Raw genomic sequence first — 21,193 nt, 5'->3', positions numbered from 1 at the left:
GCATTTGCGCAATGGAATGAAACAAAAATTAATTTGTGAAGTGTGAGACATTATCAAAAATGGAATACAGTGATTTTGTGTTTGTGGGACTGAAATTTTCTGTATGTACATGTTGAGAAGTGGCCAAACCCAAACAAATTGTTCTCAAACATTGAACCCTTCAGCCCAACAGTCATATGTTTTTTGCCTGTTGTAAAACACCTTCTTCAGTCCTAAGTTTACTGCTTAATATCTATTAATTGCTATTTAATGTCAGTGCCATCATAGTTTCTTCAGTTCTGTTGCTTAAAAAAGCACTTTGTCAGCGTGGTGTGCCTGCTGTAGCTCTGCTCCCTATCCATGTAACTATCAGCCTGATTTTTTCATAGTGGAGTTTCACAAGTGTAATAAAAGATTGCAGGCTTAGATGGACATGTTTCGTATATCTGTACAGTGAGGTAACAGTGTAGCTGGAAAGTACTACCATCCATATTTAAACCATCCATATTTAAGTATGCTGCAAAGGACAAAATTATGGGAAATTCTCTTACAGGCAAGCAGGTCTCTTCTGAAAAATGAAATCTAAGAAGACACCAGATGCTTGCTTTTATTGAATCCATAAAATCCTCTTATGAAATCTGGTCTTATGATAGCAGCTTGTACAGAAGAAATCTGGAAAACACACATATGTTTTAAGATTATAAATATCTTCCTAATGATCAGGGCATTTCAGATAAGCAGAGGTGAGCAGAGCTAGCAAGTTTCAGTTTCCCTTCTCAACCTGATGTGTTTTGAAAACAAAAATACTTAGCCTCTGGGCTCTAGAGCCTAGTTTTCTCAGCTTTGCATCAGGAGTGGCTGCAGTAGCTTGGGGTGCTGCAGGGAAATGTGATGCTGTGCCTGCAGGAGTTGGGGGCAGAGTCCTGGCTTGTGTGCAGGCTGGCTGCAGAAGGCCCAGGGCTGCTTTGCACCCACACCTAGGTCAGATGGAATTATGGTGACAAGAGCTGGAGATTTTCTTGTGTTCTTGTGTTTTGATGAAGACCATTGATTAGGGGTTGAGGTTTTGATCTTCTAGGAAAGAAAAAATAATTCCAAAGCACTAATAATTAGTGCAAGTTTTTAATTTGCTCATCCCATGTTTTTTTTCCTGTCAGTAATGGGAATTGAAAGCTGTATAACTAATTCCCAGGTGGTTTTTTTCTGTATTTTGTCTTGCAGCTGTAGCAAGCCCATGGCCAATAGCTGCTCTAGTGGGCAGTGACTGAGCCATGACACATCTGTGACAAAAAAAATCAAGGAACTTTATTCCTCAACTAAATGTATACAGCACACTTCTTCACAGAGTATACAGTGTTGGTGTGACTCTTTCCTATGTTCTTGTTTTAGCCCCAAGTGTTGAAATGTTATTGCAGGCTGACAGCTCATTTTGGGTGAGACACTCCTTTGAACTTCCAAGGTGGGTAACCTGTTCCAGCAAAAGTAGGTGCTTGCTGAGTCAGGGCCTTGGTTTCTTTCTACTTAGCAGTGTGGAGAGTTCATGAGTTGGTTTGCATTGGCACCTTTTCATTAGCAATGTTGTAAGGTTGTACACAACAGGTGTGTGCTGTCATGTGTGCCTTTTCTTCAACAAAAAGAAAAATTTATATTTGACAATGAATGCATCTTCATACTGTTTTTGTTTTGATTAATGTTTCTTTGTAATCGACTCTCATTTCCCCAGTTTTAAGTATCAGCATACTTCTGATATTCGTATATATTAATTGAACACTATTTTTCTTATGCAAATTTTGTAGATGCCTTATGCTTTAAGAAAAAGTAGCACTCAATTTATAAAATCTTTGCATGTTGAATAAGATCCATTGCTAGAGATGTCTGAATCCACTCTGATTCCATATAAACCTCTTCATTTTTTTTGTAACGTGGCTTTCTCTTAAAAAAATATCTTATTGTTGGATGCATCAAGTGACTGATGTTTGAGAAGAGACGTGTTTGGAATGCTTGAATAATTCCCATCATCTGCACTGATTTCAGCTCTTGCCCTGCAAACTTTCAGTATGACTCGGGTGTTCCTCTTGTACTGACAGAGAGGAAAAAGCCAGCAGTGAACACTTGCAATGGCCTCACCACTGTTCAGTAGCAGTAATGTGGTTCTGTGTAAATCTAGCAAATCACTGGTACTGGAATAAAAAGAGAAAGGGAAAGCTTGAGCCTACCATGGGCAAATATGATGTTTTAAGCTAAGCTGCTTCTGGTGTTCCTACTGTAAACTAGTGGAACTTGACTCTTGCCAGCAAGCAAAATGTTGACGCCCAGCTCTTGTGCCAGTTTTACCATCAAAATGCTAAATATTTTGTCTGCAATATTATTAATGCAGAGAGTTTATTCCCATTCCCAATCTAGAGGGTCACTAAGATAATAGAAAAATTTGAGTTGGAAGGAACATTGAAGACCACTGAGTTCCAACTCCCTGCCACAGACAGGGACACCTCACCTAGACCTGGCTGCTCAAGCCCCATCCAGCCTGGCCCTGAACACTCCATAGGTGGGGCACCCACAGCTCCTCTGGGCAGCCTGTTCCCGGGATTGATACCGAGCAAGGAAGAAGGAAGGGAAATGGACTGAGAAAGCAGAGCTGTGTTTGGGACAGGATCCTATGCTGTGCTGGGATTACATTGTGCATGAATAGCTCTTTTGTCACAAGAGAAGTAGGACAAGAAGACCTGAATGCCAAGTGTTAACAAAAAGATCAGTACCTTGTACAGAGCAGGAGCTGTGTGAGAACACTTAGTCCTTGTGTAAAGATTGCCCCAGAGTGCTGGAAGGTCAGGGAGACCTTGGAGTTTTCTGCTGTTTCTTCACAGTGGAACTGGAGGCACAACATTTTGACATTTCCATTCCCTCTTCATCCCCTAGGCGTCATCAATATAAACTGGATTAAGTGAGGAACAACCAGGAACTCAGGTTTAGTGACAAAGAGGTATCTTACTGAAAACACAGTTTGATGCTTTACTTTGTAGAAGATACTTGGGCAATCTTTTCATGGTGCTCTCTGATCTTGCCATATGTCTGGATGTTGGAAAGTTAAAACATTTAGGAAGTGTATCCAAAATATAAAACATAAAACTGGGCTTGTTCTGTTGCCTGTACATTGATTCTTGCCACCTTTGGCAGATACTGGTACTAATTCATTAGCTGTCTGTGTTGGTGAGTGAGATGTTAATACAAGTCTGAAGAAAAATTGCCAAGGAAAGGAAAACATTGGAAGAACTCTAAAAATATGTCAAAACCAGTTAGGGTGGTTTTGGGGTTTAATAGTAAAACTGTGGAATGTTTTTAAAAATAAATAATGGAAAAATATGTAAACCAAAATTCTCAGTATATAATATGGTCATTTTCCTTTGTATTTAAGTTCCAGCTTGACACTATAGTAGCTATGCATTATCTTTTGAAACTCCCCTTCTCATGTTTTTATAGAATCCTTTTATATGAAGTGCTACAGTGATTTTGTTGATTTTTGCATCATCTGAAACAGGATGGTCACAGGAGCATTGCTATTTAACTTGGGGTATTTGGGTTTGTCCCTTTTTTCCCCCTTGGTTTCATAGATGGCTTGCTTTTCAATATTGGGCAAAGCTATTGCAATTAATATATGAGGCTTAAATTCATGCTTCATGAACTGCCTTAATTCTAGTATTCACTAACTCGAGAATTTAGAGCATTTTTTACACTAATATTCCTTTCATGAGCTTTTCAGGTGGAATTTTTTTTTTCCTAATTTTAAACTAAAGACTTGGAACTTGCTTGCTAGGTTCCATTAATTGTACCTCTTGAAATAAGTAGAGAAGATGATGTTTTCCAGAACACAGACTTTGAATTGGTACTTACAGACTTCATTATGAACACCTTGTGTTGATGCTTTCACATCCAAAAATCAAGAGACCATAGCTGAGTAGAATCAGAGCCTGCTTCATAATGGCAATTAGCCTTTTATTTATGTACTTTATAAATTTCCAATAGCAAATGAATACAATTTCCAATAGCAAATTAATACAATTGACTGTCTTTTTTTCAAATTAATATATACTATATATAGCACTTACTATGCATATTTAATAGGAAGAAGGAGATTAATGGGCTCTGTAGGTAAAAGTGACAAGATTCTCTTGAAATATTTTATCTATTTGACTTGAATTCCTGCCTGTTTTGAATGCTCACCTCTTCTCAGCTTTTTCCCACTGCATGCCCAGTAATTTAAATTTATGGAGTTGTTTGGTTTGTTCTGGGTTTTTTTTGTTTTGTTGGTGTGGGTGGTTTTTTGGTTGCTGCAGTCGTTTTTTTTTTTTTTTTTTTTTTTTCTCTTCCCTTCCCTAAGAGCAGTTAAGATAAACAGGTACATCACGGCACACACAGTTTGTGGACTCCCTTTCCATCTTTGGAAATCAGTTCCTGTTCCAAAAGAAAGAAAGCAAATAGATGTTTTGTGGTTTCTGAAATCATATTTTACTATTAAACAAACAGGGCTGCCCTTGAAGCCTGAGCCATTGCAGTGATCCCCTACAGAACATGGAGCAATTGACAACTCTGACATTGTTTTTTGTGATTCTTCCTTGAGTGAACTGGAAGAGGGAGCTCATAATTTGGTTTTAACCATTTACTATGCCTGAATACTAAGGCTTTATGGCCCAAATTGTGCAGCTTGCAGACAGCTTTTCCTTTTGAGATACACTTTGTATAGAACCAAGTATTAATAACGATAAAAAATGTTATCGTTATAATTGGACTCAGCAGTTTATCTGGGAAAAATAAATGCTTTGTGTTGTAGGTTTCCCAGTTTTACCCACAGGCTAAGTCTTGTATATATAATTATGTTTTAGGAGACATTTTAAGTGCTAGTTGAACCTTTAACCTGCGTTTCCTCTGGAATAATTACAGGATGTGAAAATGGCCAAATGAAACTCTTACTCATAGAGATTAATAGAATTAGTTAAGCTACTGTTACCTTATGCTTGATTTATATTGCATGTGTAGGTCGAAACAGGCTGTAATGGCATGTGGGTGTTTTCCTATCTTTTTTATACTTGCTAAAGTTTTGCCTTATGTTTATTACTTGCTATGTTATGTGAACTGCTTAAAAAGGCATTTTAGACCACTGGCAGGTAGTTGAATTTCAAAGGCTGGCTCTATTTAAAACAAAACAGTAGTGTTTGAACTTCTATCATTTTTTTTTCTGAAAATAACAGTAATAGAATTGATTCCATCACCTTCCAAGGAAACAAGTTGAAAAAGAAACCTCTGTGGATTAGTAGTCCAGACATCAAATATATTTTGCAGACGTTTGAAACCAAGCCTGAGTCAGCTACAATGGAAGCAGGGAAAACCAAGAAAAATTATTTGTCTGTCTGCATTGCCAAAATTGTTGGAAAAGGTGAAAAAAATAAAAGGTGTCTGCAAATATGAGGAGTGGTATACCAAAAGTAGAACATTTATTTGAACACTCAAGATTGGTGTTAATTCCAATATATTTTCAAGTAAAACATTCAGTTAAAGTGATTTGCCTTTTAAAATTTTATCTGGTGTGTTTCTTTAAAAAGAGAGTGATGCATTGGCTTTGAGGCAACTTGAATTTCAATCTTTGAGGAAACTGTCGAACAGTTACCATCTTAGTTTTCGGCAGTTAAGTCTTTAACAGAAAACTTAAATTTAGAATTAGAGAAAAGCCTGAAATTAGCTTATCTCATCCTATTAGGCAATACTGGGGGAGTTACTAGGTGGGTTTATACCACTCTTCACTGGTGCTGAAGGACTTTTTGTTGGGCTACTTTCAGTTAATGCTTTGCAGCCCCCCATGCTGCAGCCTCTACCAATTAAAGCATTTGGGGTTTTCACCTGGGAAAGGAGCAATTTGCAAAGGTGCTACCAAGGAGCTCACCATGGCTCATTTAAAAATCCCAACAGGTGCCATCTCAATATATTCATTGTTGTTTTTTGAGTTGTTCAGCAGAATCCTATTTTAAGGCAGATGATGATACTCACCTTCTGTGAAGCTCCTGGGAAGGCTTAGGGGGCTGTGAACTTGAAACCCTTAAAAATCTGAGCCACAAGTGGAGGAAACCTTTCTCATGGAAATTTTTTAGCTGGCAACTTCATTTTGAATCAAAGAGCATTTGGCTTAACCCATTTTACCACTCACCTAAAGTATCTTTAGTGAGCTGTTTCACTGCTTTGAAATCCTGGTTTGACTTGGTTTAGAGTTAATGTTTGTTGCAGTGGTTACAGCAGGCAGTGAAAATGAGGCTTATTTTTTTTAAGGTCAGTGAAGTATAAATGCAAAGGAGATTAAAAATCAATTATTAAGTCAAGATTTCCTTTATTCACATTCTATTTACGCTTATCTCTCTTTGACTCCTTCCCTTTAAAGTATTGTACTAATGTAGGAAATAAAAGATTTTCCTTATATTTATTTACATATTTTCCTTATATTTATTAAGACAATACATTTCTGTATTATCTTGGGTTACAGGATTTCTCATCTCTCCTGAAAAAAGTACTCAGTAAGTCCGCTTAGCCTGTATGAAAGATGAGCATCTGCTCTTCATACAGACAACTTATTTCTTTATTATAATGATTCTGTTATGAATTATATCAAATCTCTTTTAAGGAAGAAATCTGTATTTTGCTCCTTCTGTAGAATGGATATATAATGCAGGAATTACAGTATTTCACCAGAGATGCAAGCAGAAATCCTGGAGAAGGGTTGCTAATCTGAATGCAAATGTTCTGTGCTAAGTGTGGGTTATTTTGCTGAAGGGTGCATGTGCATGCATCGAGAAACACTGTGATGGCATGAAGAGAGTTTATGGGCACAGCTGTGTGTGGCGAGGCGTGGCCCTTCACCTGGAAAATTATGTACTAGGATATCTTCACTTTTATCTTTGTGTCATAATGTCTTTTCTTACTGAGGTAATTTTTAAGGAACTTTGAGAAACACAGAGACTGTGGTTGATGGGGAAATCAACTTAGCAAATCATTAACTTCAACAAATGAAACAGTAGGAGAAGGGAGACACTGCAGTATTGAACTAGTGACTGTTCTATGTGTTTAAGAAAGGACAATAGAATACCATGTTTAAAATTGTAGACTAAAACCTCAGAAGTATGACATTAGCATAGGCTTTACTGCAAATACACTATATTGAAATGATGAAAAGGGACTCACAAATCCTTGATTGTACAGTTATCAAATGCTGGTCAGAGAGCTTCCAGCATTTATTGGAATGTCAGTGCCTTCTGAAGTGTTTTTATACTTGTACCATATTTTCTAAGATGATGGAGTGACTAAATATTAGCTAGATGTTGTGCTTTTGGGAGTCATGAATTTCTGGAAAATATCCCTCTGCTGTTGAAGAAATGAAGTTCTGTTCTGGGGAAATTCATCTGGAAAGAACATTTCTTTGGGGGTGATGGGGACCATCTGTGGAATTCCAGCTACGTGAAAACCTGGAGCAGAGATGGGCAAAAATACACCGGGATGCAGGCAGCTCTGAGGAGGTCACTGTGGTAACCTTGTTTAGAGGAAAGGTCTGCATACATGGGCTGACCTTCTGACCCTTAATAATTCAAGAGTAATGTCATACATTTTTCATGCCTGTGCAGCATTTCTGTGGCATAAGGCTTCTAACCATTCCCAATCTTCATATAATTTACAAATGCATCTTTACACATATGCAATATACACACACAGAAACCCTGTGATTGGTATTTAGTATCCTGCCTATGTAGTTTGAAATCATTCAACTCCTAAGTAAACACAGGCAAAAGGAAATGTGCTCCAAGGTTCAAATTGCTTTTCTACTGCAGTGATTTAGTAACTTGCTTTGTGTGTAGTGAGGTGCATATTTTTTTTTTGTTTGGACCATTTGGTTCACAAATGACTTCGTACTCCAGTCTTTTGCTGCTGTTGTGAGATTTCATCAAGCAAGCAGTGTTTGTTCTCACGTGCGTGTTTGTTTGGTTTTGGCCATCTAGCTTGAAATTCCATTGTATGACCAAGTTGCAATGGAAGCCCCCACCCTTTTTCCTCTCCTTCCTTCAAGGCAATGAATTTTGTTCATAAATGGAGAAGATCTGGCTGTCATTTCTCTTGTAGCTTACCTAGCAATGTGGTTGTGCCCTTTCAGAAAGGGGCTCTCTGTTGTGTCCCCCTCCTTCCATCCCCCCAATTCACTGTGTTTTATTTACTGGTGATCTTCTAAATGGAAAATGCAGAGATTTGTATGAAGCCTAAAAATAGGAGAGAAAGGTTTGTGCTCCTTGTTTAAAAGTCATAGCACGTCATGTTGTAAACAAGGATTTAGAATTTACTCTGATTTTTATGCTGTTATTTTGGCTTTTTTTGTTTTTCACTGCCTCAGCCCATAATGGACTGTAATTCTCATTTCTCTGGGTGTTTCTCACTAACTATTTACATTGTTAGCCTTGTTTAAAACAGGAGAAAAAGCACTGGAGTTTTGTAACTCTTTTTGGCAGCTTTTTCCCATTATATTAATTATTTTCTCAGTGGCATGATCACATGCATGGATAATTTTAACATATTTCACTATTTTCATAATCCTATTGATTCAATGGAAGCTTTCACATTTACAGAGAGCACACCCAGAATTGAATGCTGAATTGGATAAACATTTTTCTGTTTTAATTGGCATTCCATGGTTATAGCTTACTGTAACAACACTGATTTAGAGATTAAGCTGAGAAGATGAGTTGATCAGCACACACCATCTTGACACATTTTGATGCAGTGTGTGTGTTCAGTGAGAAGGGGATTGGGTTTGCAGTTCCTCTTTGGAGCACTGTTGTGGGGATCCTGCTTGCACTGCTGTGGCCCTCAGTGTCTTGGGAGAACCACCTGCAAGCTGCTTGTCCTTAGCCAGGTACTTGAATTAAGCAATCCCTCTTGCATCAGCAGTCACTGCAGAAGAGTGCAGCTGACTAATGGGCACCTGCTGCTCCTCTTGTCCTTCCTCAGACCTGATTTTGTGTGCTTCAGCTTTGTTAGACCACTCTGGAGGACATCATTGAGTTGACATCAAGTATGTAAAACGCACTTCAAATATACATATGTGCATTTGTCATCAGGAATGCAATAACTTTGTTCTCTGTCTTTTCCAGCATGCTTCACTTGGTGTCTACAAATTTCAGGGAGCACATCCCACTCTCCTTTACAACCTGTAGCCTAGGGCTCCTTTCATCTCTAACGTTAGTACCCATCAGCTCCACGTGGAAAATGTAGCTACACAGGCCCAGCATTTTACCAATAGTGCCAGCCAGTTTGTGTGTAGAGAGCCAAACAGATCTTTGGACTCAGCCTAGGCCTGAGGCTGGAGCTGAATTTCCAGCTGCTAAGTGTAGGTGGAAGCCACAGTTAGACTCTTAATCTTTGTCCTTTGAAATGCGTTTTCTGACTCTCCCTCTAAACTTATGTGCCCCAAAATGATATTGGAAGTTACTTTAAAGCACATACATAGATGACTCATAATGTCAACACACATGATTTTTGTAGTGCCTTTTCTCCTCTACTTTGGAGTTAAAAACAGCACTAGAATGTTTCAAGTACTACTTTCATGACTGGCTGGAATATAATATTCTAATATTGAAAAGTCTAATAAGTCTCAATACAGCCATGTAAACTTAAGGGATATTTATATACACACATTTTGTGTGTACTCAGACTTTGTTCAAAATCTTTAAACGTTGACTTTGATTTAAGCAATTACATCTATTTAATTACTAGATTTCTTCTCCATGGAGTAACTGGTAACGAGTACAATGTAACTGCATTTCTACTGATATGGAAGCATTAAGACTCTCTGAAATCAAATGGATTATTAATTATACATTGAAGCTGCTTCTCAGGTGTTCAAATATCATAGATTTTTGCATTTGAAAAACAAAGAGCAAAAACCCTGAACAAGCCAACAGCTCTTCCCAAAACATGAAAAACCCCAAACAGACTCGTTTACAATAGCAAGCAGTGCTGGTCCTTGTCTTTGTTGATTATGATTGTTCTGTAGCTTATTAATCCTGGGATAACTCTGACCTAGTTACATGAATTATGAATTAAACTTTACTCCTTGAGCATCTGATTTGTGGTACTCGTGTGCCATGGAAACGGTGACAGCAAACACAGAAGCCAAATTCCCCATGTTCCTTATCTTTGCAGTGCCCTTGCAGGGACTTTTCCAGCTGGAGGAGCACAGCTTACTCCTTTTGTACTAAGAAAATATTTGAACATATTATTTCAAAAGTCAGCCTGAAGTGTCTTTTTTTGTTGGATTTCTGTTGAAAACACGTGGATTGTGTTTCATGCTCTCTGTTTAGATAGGTGCTTGTCATTCTAACAATGAGCAAAGAAGGCTCAGTGTGTGAATGCCTGAATGGCACGGGGCCACAGAGAGGGAGAGGATGTTATGGGGGAATGTGGAAAAGCATGAGCAGGGAAAGGGCTTCATTGCATAGATCACCTGTGGTGTTTTTAGTGCCTGCATCTTGGAGAATCTCTCAGATGGCACTAATTTGCAGCACAGTAAGTACAGAAAATAGGAAGTAATTTAAGAAATGCATTGCAATAGGTGAGCATTAATGGATAGCAAAACTGTATTCTGTAACAACGTTGTAAGAAAGGGCCTTGTGTTCTTCCTGACAACTTAAGCACTGGCAGCCACAGGAAAGCTGGAAAACCTCTGGAGAAGAGTTTATCCATATCTATGGATTATGGTTAACATGGCAGATTGTCAGGATCTTATTGCTGTGTGCTGCAGTTTGCTTTAGCATTGGACTATGTGGGGGGTGGAATATAAGATTTCACAATTGTTACTGATTACAGTGGTCACTGATGACACTTTCCTGCTAGAATCTTGTCCTTCCAAGCTTCAGTTCTTCACATATAAAGATTCATGTCAATTCAATGTTTGCTGGATCTTGTGTGTTATTTTTTTAAAATTTTTTATTATTATTTTGAGCCTCTGCTTGTCTCACTGATATGCCACTAGAAAACTGTAAACTTCAAATTGGTCTGGTCTTAGCAAAAGCTGTACTTTTGTGATCCTACCATATGAAATCATGCAGTCTATTAGGAGAGGAGGAATTGATTTATATTCAGATTCATTTTTTTTTGTCTACTTGTAATTAGATTGATGTGCCTACTCACCATCTTGTCTGTACTGCAGTTCTAATTTTCCCTTATAAAACTGGTAGGTAGAGACAGCTGCAAATGCATTGAATTGATTCCTTATTATCATAATGTTGGGTAATTTGAGAACTCAAGCTGCTGTTGAAAACTAATGTCCAGAAAAATTATCTGGTTTTCTATAATCAAACCATATATTTCTATATGTTATATTCACACATGTTACAAAAAGATACTCATGAAGTTTTCTGTGCATGGTTTGTTTTTTGGGGATTTTCTTGGTGTCTTGTGGAGGCTGCTTCAAGTGAAATCATGTGTTCCTCATGCTGTAACACTTTTCTGTAATCTATCTCCCTTAGAAACTTTCTAATGGCACCTATTAATTTTCTCCATAGATTTCAAATACTATTGATGCTGAATAATGTATTTAATTAGCCCCAAACTTTCTGTGTAATCATTCCAATCTGTGCTGCTCTCTCAGCTTTTGCCTCTAAGGCTGACAAATGGCAGGAGGGGGAAAGGGCACTTTCCTGTCAGTGGCTGTGGAGCCTTTGGTCCTTGGGTTGTCAGAGCAGCTGTTCCTTCTGAAAGAGCTGTGAGAGAACAATGAAAATACTACTTAGTTTCATTTAAGAAGTCAAAACAACTATTAGCTGTAGCAAAAAGCTTCCTTATCTTATGAAACAGGACATTTTTATGGTTCCTGTAGTGTTTTCCATCTTTTCATTGTAATAATATCAGCTTATTTGTGAAATCCTGGATTCTATCAGTCAGAGCTAAGTTCACCTTTCTGTGTCTATTCTTGCAGGGTCAAGAGGAAAGATAAATTAGCTCAAAATTATAGAAGTGTTTTTTGTGCAGTTTAGAGTAAATGCTAACTGAATCCTCTTCACATTTTTATGGGCATTATATTGGCTATACCCCAGTTCTGAGGTCAGGCACATGGATGTTAAATTGCAGCTGTATTGGTATGGTAAAGGACAGTGTGAACTGTACAGCTTAAATTTTTTATTTTTTTTAAATTTTTTTTACTCATTCTTGTCTTTTCTTTCTTTCTGAGTATAAAATTAAGGAATTTTTAAGCCAGCCCACAGAGATAACATATGGTCAAATGCCAGCTGAACCATTTGTTTGCTAGGCAGCTCCTCTAGATCACAGATAGAAAAAATCAAGTCAGTTAAGCAGAAGACTGAGAAGCATTTTCGAATAGGACAACATGCTTCTCAAAACAGGACAACAAGCTGGGAGCTTACATGCAGTATTATGGATAAAGCAGGAAGAGAGACCAGTCTTGTCAGTCAATAGTGAAATTCACCACCATTTGTGTATTTAACATTAGCTTAGCATGGGAAAATTCTTCTTTTAAGGACTCCTTTAAAAATAAGACAGAATCATATGCTTGAAGGTTATAAATGGAAATTGTTTCAAGCAGGAGAGGCTGTGCTGTGATTATTGGGGACATTCACCTGTGGAGCTTACCTACTTGAAACCAGTCCCTGGTATCTGCAGGATGGAGTTGAGAAAAAGAGTAAAAAGGTCTAGAAAAATGGTTTCCAGAGATTTTAGAAAACAGGAAAGTCATGTGAAAATATCCCTATGACATTTTTGCCTGTTGCTGAGCGTGGCAAAATTGAGGAGGATATTATTGTCCCTTTGTGGGAGCGAAGGGAAGAAGCTGTCATTCTTTACTGCCAACCACCCTGTTTAAACTCCTTCAGAAAAAGACTGTGGAAATGCAACTGCTTGCATAAATTGTCAGCTCCAAATAAGGTCCCCACCTATCTTTTAACTGTGTAGGAGGGCAGAGTCAAACAGATTTGAATGAGTTCCGACTGGACATGGGAAAAGGTTCTTCACTGTCAGGGCTGTCAGTCCCTGGCACAGGCTGGATGCAGGGAGAATGCTGTGGCAGCTCCAGAGCTGTGTGAATGCTCTGAGGAGGCCAGGAGAGTTTGCTCAGGGAGGTTTGCTAACTTGGGAAAGTTTTTGGTGCTGCTGAAAGTTGCTCTGTTAAATGCGTGCTGTTAAAATAATTTGGTGATGAAATACTGGTACACATTGGATTGAAAATAAATTGCTAAACCAAACCTTTTCTACCTGTAACTCTGTGTAAATACCAGACAAACCTCTAGGATGTGTAAACACAATTTAACAGAGTATTTCAGAAGAGATATGACCTTATGTGCACAAATTAATGCATGTGAAAAAGCAGAATCCCTAATATTTGTGCCCTTTTCAAAACACTCAGCAATGCAAAGGAAGCTTTCAAAATCTCTCCAGTGAATTTTACCGAGTTTTAATATATGTTGTATATTAGAGATGCATGTGAGTTTCTGAGATATCAAAGAGGCATTTTTGGGGTCACAGACTCACCATCAGCAGCTGGTCTCTGTTAATTAGAAGCAAAAACAAATGATCACAACTACTTCAGTAGGATTTTTATACATGACTCTTCACAGAATAAAAAAAATTCATGGAGATTTCCTTTTATCCCGGAAAAAGGGAAATGGTAATGTATACTGTGAAATAACTATGCCATTACAAGCTAGTTGCATATTTAAAATATAACATCTGATTAGTGACTCTTAATTACCTGGCTGTTTTCTTTAATAACAAACAACATTAATTTCTCCTTTCAAACATCAGCTTATTAAAACTGTAGAATGACAAACCTGCTGTAGGAACAAGGACAGCTACTTGAATTGGCCATTATCAGCAAGTCAGTTGTATTTATGCCCTTGTAAAATTTCTAGGTGTTGTTGCACTGTGGAGGAAATGATAAGTATTTGGCCACTGTTTGGGAGAGGAATGAGCTTGAACCATTATCTAACTCTCGAATTGGTGTTGATATATGTAAAACTACTTCAGATAAGATAAGCAGTGACATTTATGGTTGGACTCAATGATCTTAAAAGTCTATTACTGACCTAAATGATTCTATGATTGTAAAATTTTTGGGAAGCTGTCTAAATGAATAATTTCTGCTCCACATTCTAGTGTAATAATTGAGTAGTTAATTGAAGAGCAAATATAATGAGGTTCTGGTCCTTCTTTTCTCCTTCCTTCTCTACTCTTGTGCTTTTTGTTCAATATGGGAAATTTCTTTTCCTTGCAACATAAACTTTAATATGCTTGCTCTCCAGCAGCTTTCATCATCATCCTTCTGCAGCTCTTCTGTCTTCTTCTTCTCTTCTGCTTCTAGCCTCTATGATTAATTTTCCAGCCTTGTCTTCAGTCCTCTGCAGCTCACTGAAGCTGCAATTGCTGAGGACTTCAGTAAGGCTTTTAAGGATGGTTATACTGCAGAATAAATGAATCTCAGTTTCTCTACTGCTTATGAGACTCTTGCTCTTACGCTAAGACTTCTAGCTTCTGTTGCCATAAAAATCCCACCCTACTTCCATGGAAGGGCTTGAGTTTGTGCATTTGTTACAACAAGGAGGAGTGTTGATCCTTATTTTAGAAAATATGTAAATTATTAGGGGATCCAGAATTATTTTTAGTCATGTGTATGATGTAATCTCATTCTTCTGGGTCCTCTGTTAAGAAGAAAAGGAATACTGCAGTAGAAGATTGTGTAGTGGATTGAAATATTGCCATTTTATTTTGGAAGTGGACCTAATATATAAAAGTGTAATTTTCCTTGTAAACCATTGAATATTTGTTGAATATTTTGCCATCAGTGGGCTGCAGTTCATAAGAGCATTTGCATGTTACTGCTTAAAATAAAGTAGTAAATACATAACTGCTTATGTGCCATCAGTGGGTGTTTTTCCAGAGAGCATCATATTTTTGCCTGAGTATCACACAAGAATTGGAAGGTCTGTATTATTTTGTAATGATTTAAACCTTTTTTCAGAATATCACTAATCAGTAAAAAAATGTTCTTTGCCCACAGGGTGGAGTTCGTTTCTTTTGTTCCTGAGAGCTGAATAGGAGAAAGGGACATTTCAGCTTCTCTTGATAAAGGTAAGACAGCATCTGCTGATAAGGATAAGACACTGTTCATTATTATAATAGAGCTCATAGAGAGTTTGTCGATGGAGGGTTTGTTTATTTTGGGCTTTTTTTCTCAACTTTTGTGCTTTGTGGTAAGTGCAATGTGTGATAATGTAACTGGTATTGGGAATGGAATGTGTAACTCTACCAAAGGTATCAGTAAAGGCTCTGAAGATAAACAGGTACCTGTAGATCAGCATGACAAAGTGGAGAGCAATTTGTTCTACTGCTGGTACTTGTGATATTTTCCATGTGCCACTGAACTGGCCTGCCTAATTTCACTCCATCTTGCCTCCACAAACTCAGCAAGGGGTCTTAAAACCAGTAGAGTTTTCTCCATGACGCTTGTCAGAGAAATGTGTAGCCTTGCCTGCTGCTACCTTCACTGCTCTGTATTGTTGTGTGAGAGTGCAGAGGTTGATGTGAGAGAGAAGGACCTTGAGGTCTATTTTAATTGAGATAACACCTTCAAAATTAAGCAGCAAATAATTATCGTGCTTGTCAGAAGTACAAGACAGAGAAGAGGATAAAACTCTGGAAGTCTACTTTGGGACATGCCTAAGGGACAAACAAATCATCAATGGCTCTTTCTTCATGTTGTGCTAAAAGGTCTGACTTTTTAGAGATTTGTGTGTTGAATTAAAGCCTGCAAGAAACATTTAGAAGTAGAGCATGTAGCTTAGTGTCAAACAGATTTTGACGCAGAAATCTACATAGGACTGTCTTTCCTTCTTTCCATTTGGCAAATTTTGGAAAGTGGGGGTGGGTTTGATGTGACAACTGCTAGTTGTGGGGTTGGTCTGGTTTAGCAGTGACCATCCATGTGACCTTCATGCAATGTAGGTAGAGAGTAGAAGTGTGGCTCAATTTCTGTTCCAAGGGGCTGGAATTCATACATGGTCATTTCTAATTAGCCCTGTGACAGAGGCTGCAGGCTCTCAGTGAAGGTGGTAATGTGCTTTAACCAAGTCAATCACTGCCTATTCAGTGACTGCATCTGCAGATCCACTTTTGACTTGTTCAGCAATGAATTTAACAGGATGGTAGAATGAAGGCTCCAGTTCTATGTTGATATTTAGGCTATTAGGAACAGCATAGCGTAAGTCTACTTCTTGAAAGTCAAATAGTTTGGAAAAGAGGAAAAGACAACTCATGTTCTGTGATTTTTAAATTTACTCACCATGTATAATCTCACAGGTTAAACTGTTGTTGGAAGAATTCTCCATCAATCATAAAGGGAGAAAAAAATTTCCTGCAGAAGTGATACATTTATTGAAGGACTTGTAGACTCCTAGTAAGGGAATATGTTAAATTGCTAAAGATGCAGGGTGAAAAATTGCTAGGCTAACATACATGAAAATGTATTCATAATAATCTACTGATAAATTAATATGGCCTGAGTTTAATCTCATTCTGGGAAAACTCATGTTCAAGGAAATGAGAATTTACTGTGTTAGGATCTAATAGAGTATGATTTCTTTTTCCTTTCTTTTTTCCCCCTTCTTTCCTACACTGGGGAACTCATGTTAAGTAATAAATAAATCTAAGAAAGAACATAAACTTAAATATTTAATAGTACATTCAGTGTTAACTTGCTGGTTACAGTCAAATACTTTTCTTCCCATCTTGGTGAGAATCAGTTGCCTGGGTAAAGCACTGCTCTCTGGTGAAACAGGGTACTCTTGTATTTTCTGAACCTTGAGCAGAAGTTATTGCTTCTTAGAGGTTGCTCCGTGCTTCTTGTACATCCACTAAGCCTTGCTCATATACATATTTATTTATTTATTTTGTATAGATATGTATTTATATACAGAGCTATACATAGGCTGGATTGGACTTGCTGTTTTCTTTCTCTATTTATAAAAGAAAATCAGTATATCTGGAGTCTCTGTGCTGTGTTCTTCCCATGGCTGCACAAACAAAGCAGCAGTACTTTGCTTGCTTTTTGTTTCTTTGTGGAAGAGCTTGGAGTTCACACTTAAATTTACCAGTATCCAGCAGGATTTAAGGACTGCATTTAATGACAGAAATTCCCAAACATAATCGGTGGCAGATTCAGTTCCTGGCTGTGTGAACTGGTGATGGTGTGTAGCTATGGGAGGAATCTGAGCTATACAGGCAGGATCAGCTAACAGTGCCATGGAAAGTTAGTTGTAGTTGTTAAGTTGTGATGCTTCCCCATATCATAATTATCACTTCATCTTAAATACTTCTGCAGTGGCTGCAAGCTTCATGAAGGAAAATCATGTTAGCTGTTCCCTGCTCCTACCTGCAGTCTGGTCCAGAATGCCCTTGAGTATTAATTTAGATTTATTTTCAACATGATACACTTCTGTATTATACACAGATAGTCATGTCTGTAAATTGGGTGTGAGAGTAGGACAAATGCTTTAAAAGTCTGCTTAAAAACGTGCCAGCAGCCTGCCAGCTCAGGCTGCGAAAACTCAGGTCTTTGGGAATGGAAGGCCAAAAACTGCCCTTCAACTTTTCCTACATCTTCCCTCCTAGTTATGATGAGCAGTGTAATTTTTTTTCACCAGAACATAGTTCAAGTTCAAGCCAACAATCCTCCCCACTTCTTCCTAATTCTTTCCTCCCTGAGCCTTAAATCAAAAACCCCTGGGGAGAGCGACACTCTCCATACTTGTCTGGTGTATGCTCAAACACATGCATGTTCTGGTCAGTCTTCTCCCTGAAGAGAGAGCTGTGTCAGAAAGCAAATGCTGTCCTCAGAAATAATATTTGCCTCAAAGGAGCTTGACCTGCTTTGTGATGTTTTTGGAAACAAAGTGCAGGAATAAGCATTATATTGTAAACGAAGCGAGGAAAACAGTGTTGCTGTTTTCCTAAAATAAGAACAGAGCTTTAATACTCCTGAAATGTTTGGTTTGCTGGGGGAGCTGAACTTTCCAGGAAGTTGGATGTTGTCTTGACTTGTTTATTTTGGATATTTCCACTAATTGATTGTAATCTAATTATCCACATCCTAAGCCAGGCCTCTGAAACAGCCAGTAACTACAGTTGGAAAGATTTGTTGTTATTCTTCCATTGAAGGAGGAGAATTGAGAGGTATTTATATTTTCAGTGGTGTATAAAACTGCAAGTGGAGTCACAGAGGCAGTGAAGTGTGTGATGTTTTGTGTCTGGGAACTATCTTTCAGTAACTGTTCTCATGATTCAGTTTATAGGTGCATGTTATAATTTTGAACAAATATCAACAGGGCAAGGCTGATTTGTGTAGAAAATTATGCAAAGGGGACATTTTGTTACCTTTCCTGTCTCATATTCTAACAAAATAGTCTGCTCTTGATTACTGGTAGGCCATTTTCAGCTCAGGAAGGTGACTAAAACCTTAATGCTGGGGAATGCACTTCTTTCTCACATAGTGGCTCATTTTCTTTTGTTTCTAAAAGGCAATGAGTCCAAAAGAGGGAGGTTGGGGAAGGAGTGGATGTTGCTGAATGGAGTGGAACAAGTTACTCAGTTACTCATTCTTCAGAATAGCCAGAAGGTAAACTCAAGTGCACTTGAAAACCATGCTGGTAAAATACCCCATGTGTAGTTCAGGCTGTTAAATACAATGTTTACTATTGACTTTTTTATTGGGTTAGAGAAAGAATCGACCCCTGAGAACACACTGGGAAAAATGTGCCGTGGAGGATGTTAAAAAGTGCCAGTGTAGAGCGTAGTGCTTTGCACCCTGCCACAGCCACCTAAATGTGTTTGAGAATATACATGTATATGGATTTGTTCAATAGACACACACGTGTATATATATAAATATTCTGTAATAAATATACATGCATTCATATATAGGCATATATTGTAGAAAGCAGGAAGATGTGCAGGAAGCTTTTTTTTTTCATTACAAGAGGAAAAGGGAATGAAGGGGTTGATGGTATGATTTACCAGCTAGACTGAAGTTTGGATCAGACTTGGAGTGAGATTCTGTTGAGATATATATTTATAATGCAGAGGGAGAAGAGAGAGAAAAAAGCTAATCAAAGGTCTCTAACGTAGAGGAAGGAGAATTTACAGTTCTTGAGAAATGTGGAACAAGTCTGACACCACAGACTCTTCATGGATAACCTGCTGGTTAAAGTATTAGTTATGATGTGATTAAAAAAAAGACTTATTCAGGTATTTATGAAAAGATGAAAATAAGGTTAAACAGTGGTGGCAAGACCAGGGTAATCTAACCTTTGCAGCCTCAAAGGATAAAAAGCAGGATGTAAACACAGAAGCTAAACCCACCTTATCTTGGTACAGAAAGTACCATTTGCATCTCCCCTGGCCTTGGATAAAAAGGCAAACTGTGAGATGGCAAATAGAAGTTCTAGCCACTGATAGTGTAAACAAACCTATGGCATTAAATGAGATGAATAATTTTCATCACAAGTGCACATCATGTGGATTCATGGAGCTGTAAATTCACTGTTGAAAATGTGTTGTGTGGCAAGTCCAGAGTAAAAAAGGAGAAAGCTGAATAAGATTTTAATTTTCCGGAGTTGCCAGTAGCTGACTGAGACTATTTTAACTGAATCCTGGCATATTAGTAAGAAAATACTGATTACATCAACCAGTGTTGTCTAGTAGAATAGCAGAAAGCACTTTGGAAATAAGTTGGTCATTTTAGTTCCCTGGAAGCTATTAACCTATTGCTGTGACTACCTAATGCACAAAAGTGTAACGTGTTGTGCCAGGATAGTACAACAGAAGCATTGTGATAATGTCATAATTTCTCTTCCCAGAAAAAAACCTAATTTAGATCACTGAAATCAGTGGGACTGAGGGAAACAGCTAAAATAGATCAGGTGTTGCTCCCCTGAATAGTTTTAATTGGACCTTAAATACGTTCCTAGGTAATGTGGTTGGAGCTGTAACACATCTGTCCAGCATGTTTGGGACACTGAGATATTCAGCAACCAAAGCTCTTCTGTGTGTCATGGATGAACAACATATTGCAAATACTGAAACCACACGTGGGGACAGTACATTTTGAAAATTACAGCTCTGTGTCTGGAGTTGAATTACTTGTGTTATATACTGCACAACCTGTTGGCACACTGAATTAATGTCTCTGGAGACCTACAAAAGGAATACTTACTTGGAGAATTAGAAGTCAAAACTAAAGGACTAAGCCTGCTGTAGAGATCAGACTGCTGCACTGAGAAAATCAAAGTCCATGTGTGTGATTTAAACCATGTTTGACATGCCAGGCTTTGGTTTCACCAGGAGACTCACTATGCTATTTGGCTATGTTTTTAAAACCCACAAGTGTAAATTAGAACGAGCTAATTTTATAATCATTCCCAACAGACACACAAGTAATTTAGTCTCAAACATGTTTATTTTATAAAGACACAATCATTCAAAAAAGAAGTGCTGAGAAACCACAAGTGGTTTGAGCAATAAAGACTTAGAGCTTTGGCAAACACGCACATGTTTAAAATGTGGTAGCATTTGTTTAAAAGCCATGGAGTGTTCTGTCTCTTTCCTTGCAGCTTTATGACTGTCCTTAAAGAGTAATACCAAAGAAGTGGGGGGTGGAAGAGTTGTTTTGTTTATGGTGGTATTAGTCATTAATTTAGTTTAAATTCCAGGAAAAACCTCAGTTGTTCAGCCTTGAGAAATGAAGAACAAAATCATTCTTGTTTCATATGCTGCTAGAGGAAGGACTGTTCCTGACACTGAATTGAGATGGGGATTTAAAATATCTTTTTTTTATCCTAAAACTCGATGGATTGTTTATTCTGAAGAGACAGGGATACCCCTTCAGTAGCTTGAAGAAGAAACTGCTCACAGGGTATAAATATGCCATGGGGAAGGGGCACAAATACATTAAAATCCAGATTGGAACATGAGCTTGTATAGAAGTCCTTAAAAAGGTGGCTCAGCAGTTAATGAGCAAGTTCACATATGTCATGACTCCCAAGAGGTCTCTGACATTTTTTTTGGTACAACCCAGAAGGAAAAAAATATTTGACAGTTAGAGAAGTGCTCTACAGTCTTTGGGCCTTACACAATG

General features: G+C 38.0%; 1 protein-coding gene across 4 annotated transcripts in view; it reads left to right on the top strand.

Annotated features, from left to right (window-relative positions):
- Positions 1 to 21,193, top strand: part of BMPR1B (bone morphogenetic protein receptor type 1B) — a 231,162-nt gene that overhangs the window by 30,731 nt on the left and 179,238 nt on the right. For all 4 annotated transcript variants that reach the window (XM_030948091.1, XM_030948090.1, XM_030948089.1 and 1 more), the window contains exon 2: positions 15,065 to 15,135. The gene's annotated coding sequence lies outside the window, so the exon portion shown is untranslated. The remainder of the gene's footprint in view (positions 1 to 15,064; positions 15,136 to 21,193) is intronic.

The sequence above is a fragment of the Camarhynchus parvulus genome, chromosome 4 (genome assembly GCF_901933205.1).
Source record: "Camarhynchus parvulus chromosome 4, STF_HiC, whole genome shotgun sequence".
Lineage (NCBI taxonomy): Eukaryota > Metazoa > Chordata > Aves > Passeriformes > Thraupidae > Camarhynchus > Camarhynchus parvulus.
Note: the sequence above shows the minus strand (reverse complement) of the source record. Positions and strands in the feature narration are given on the sequence as shown.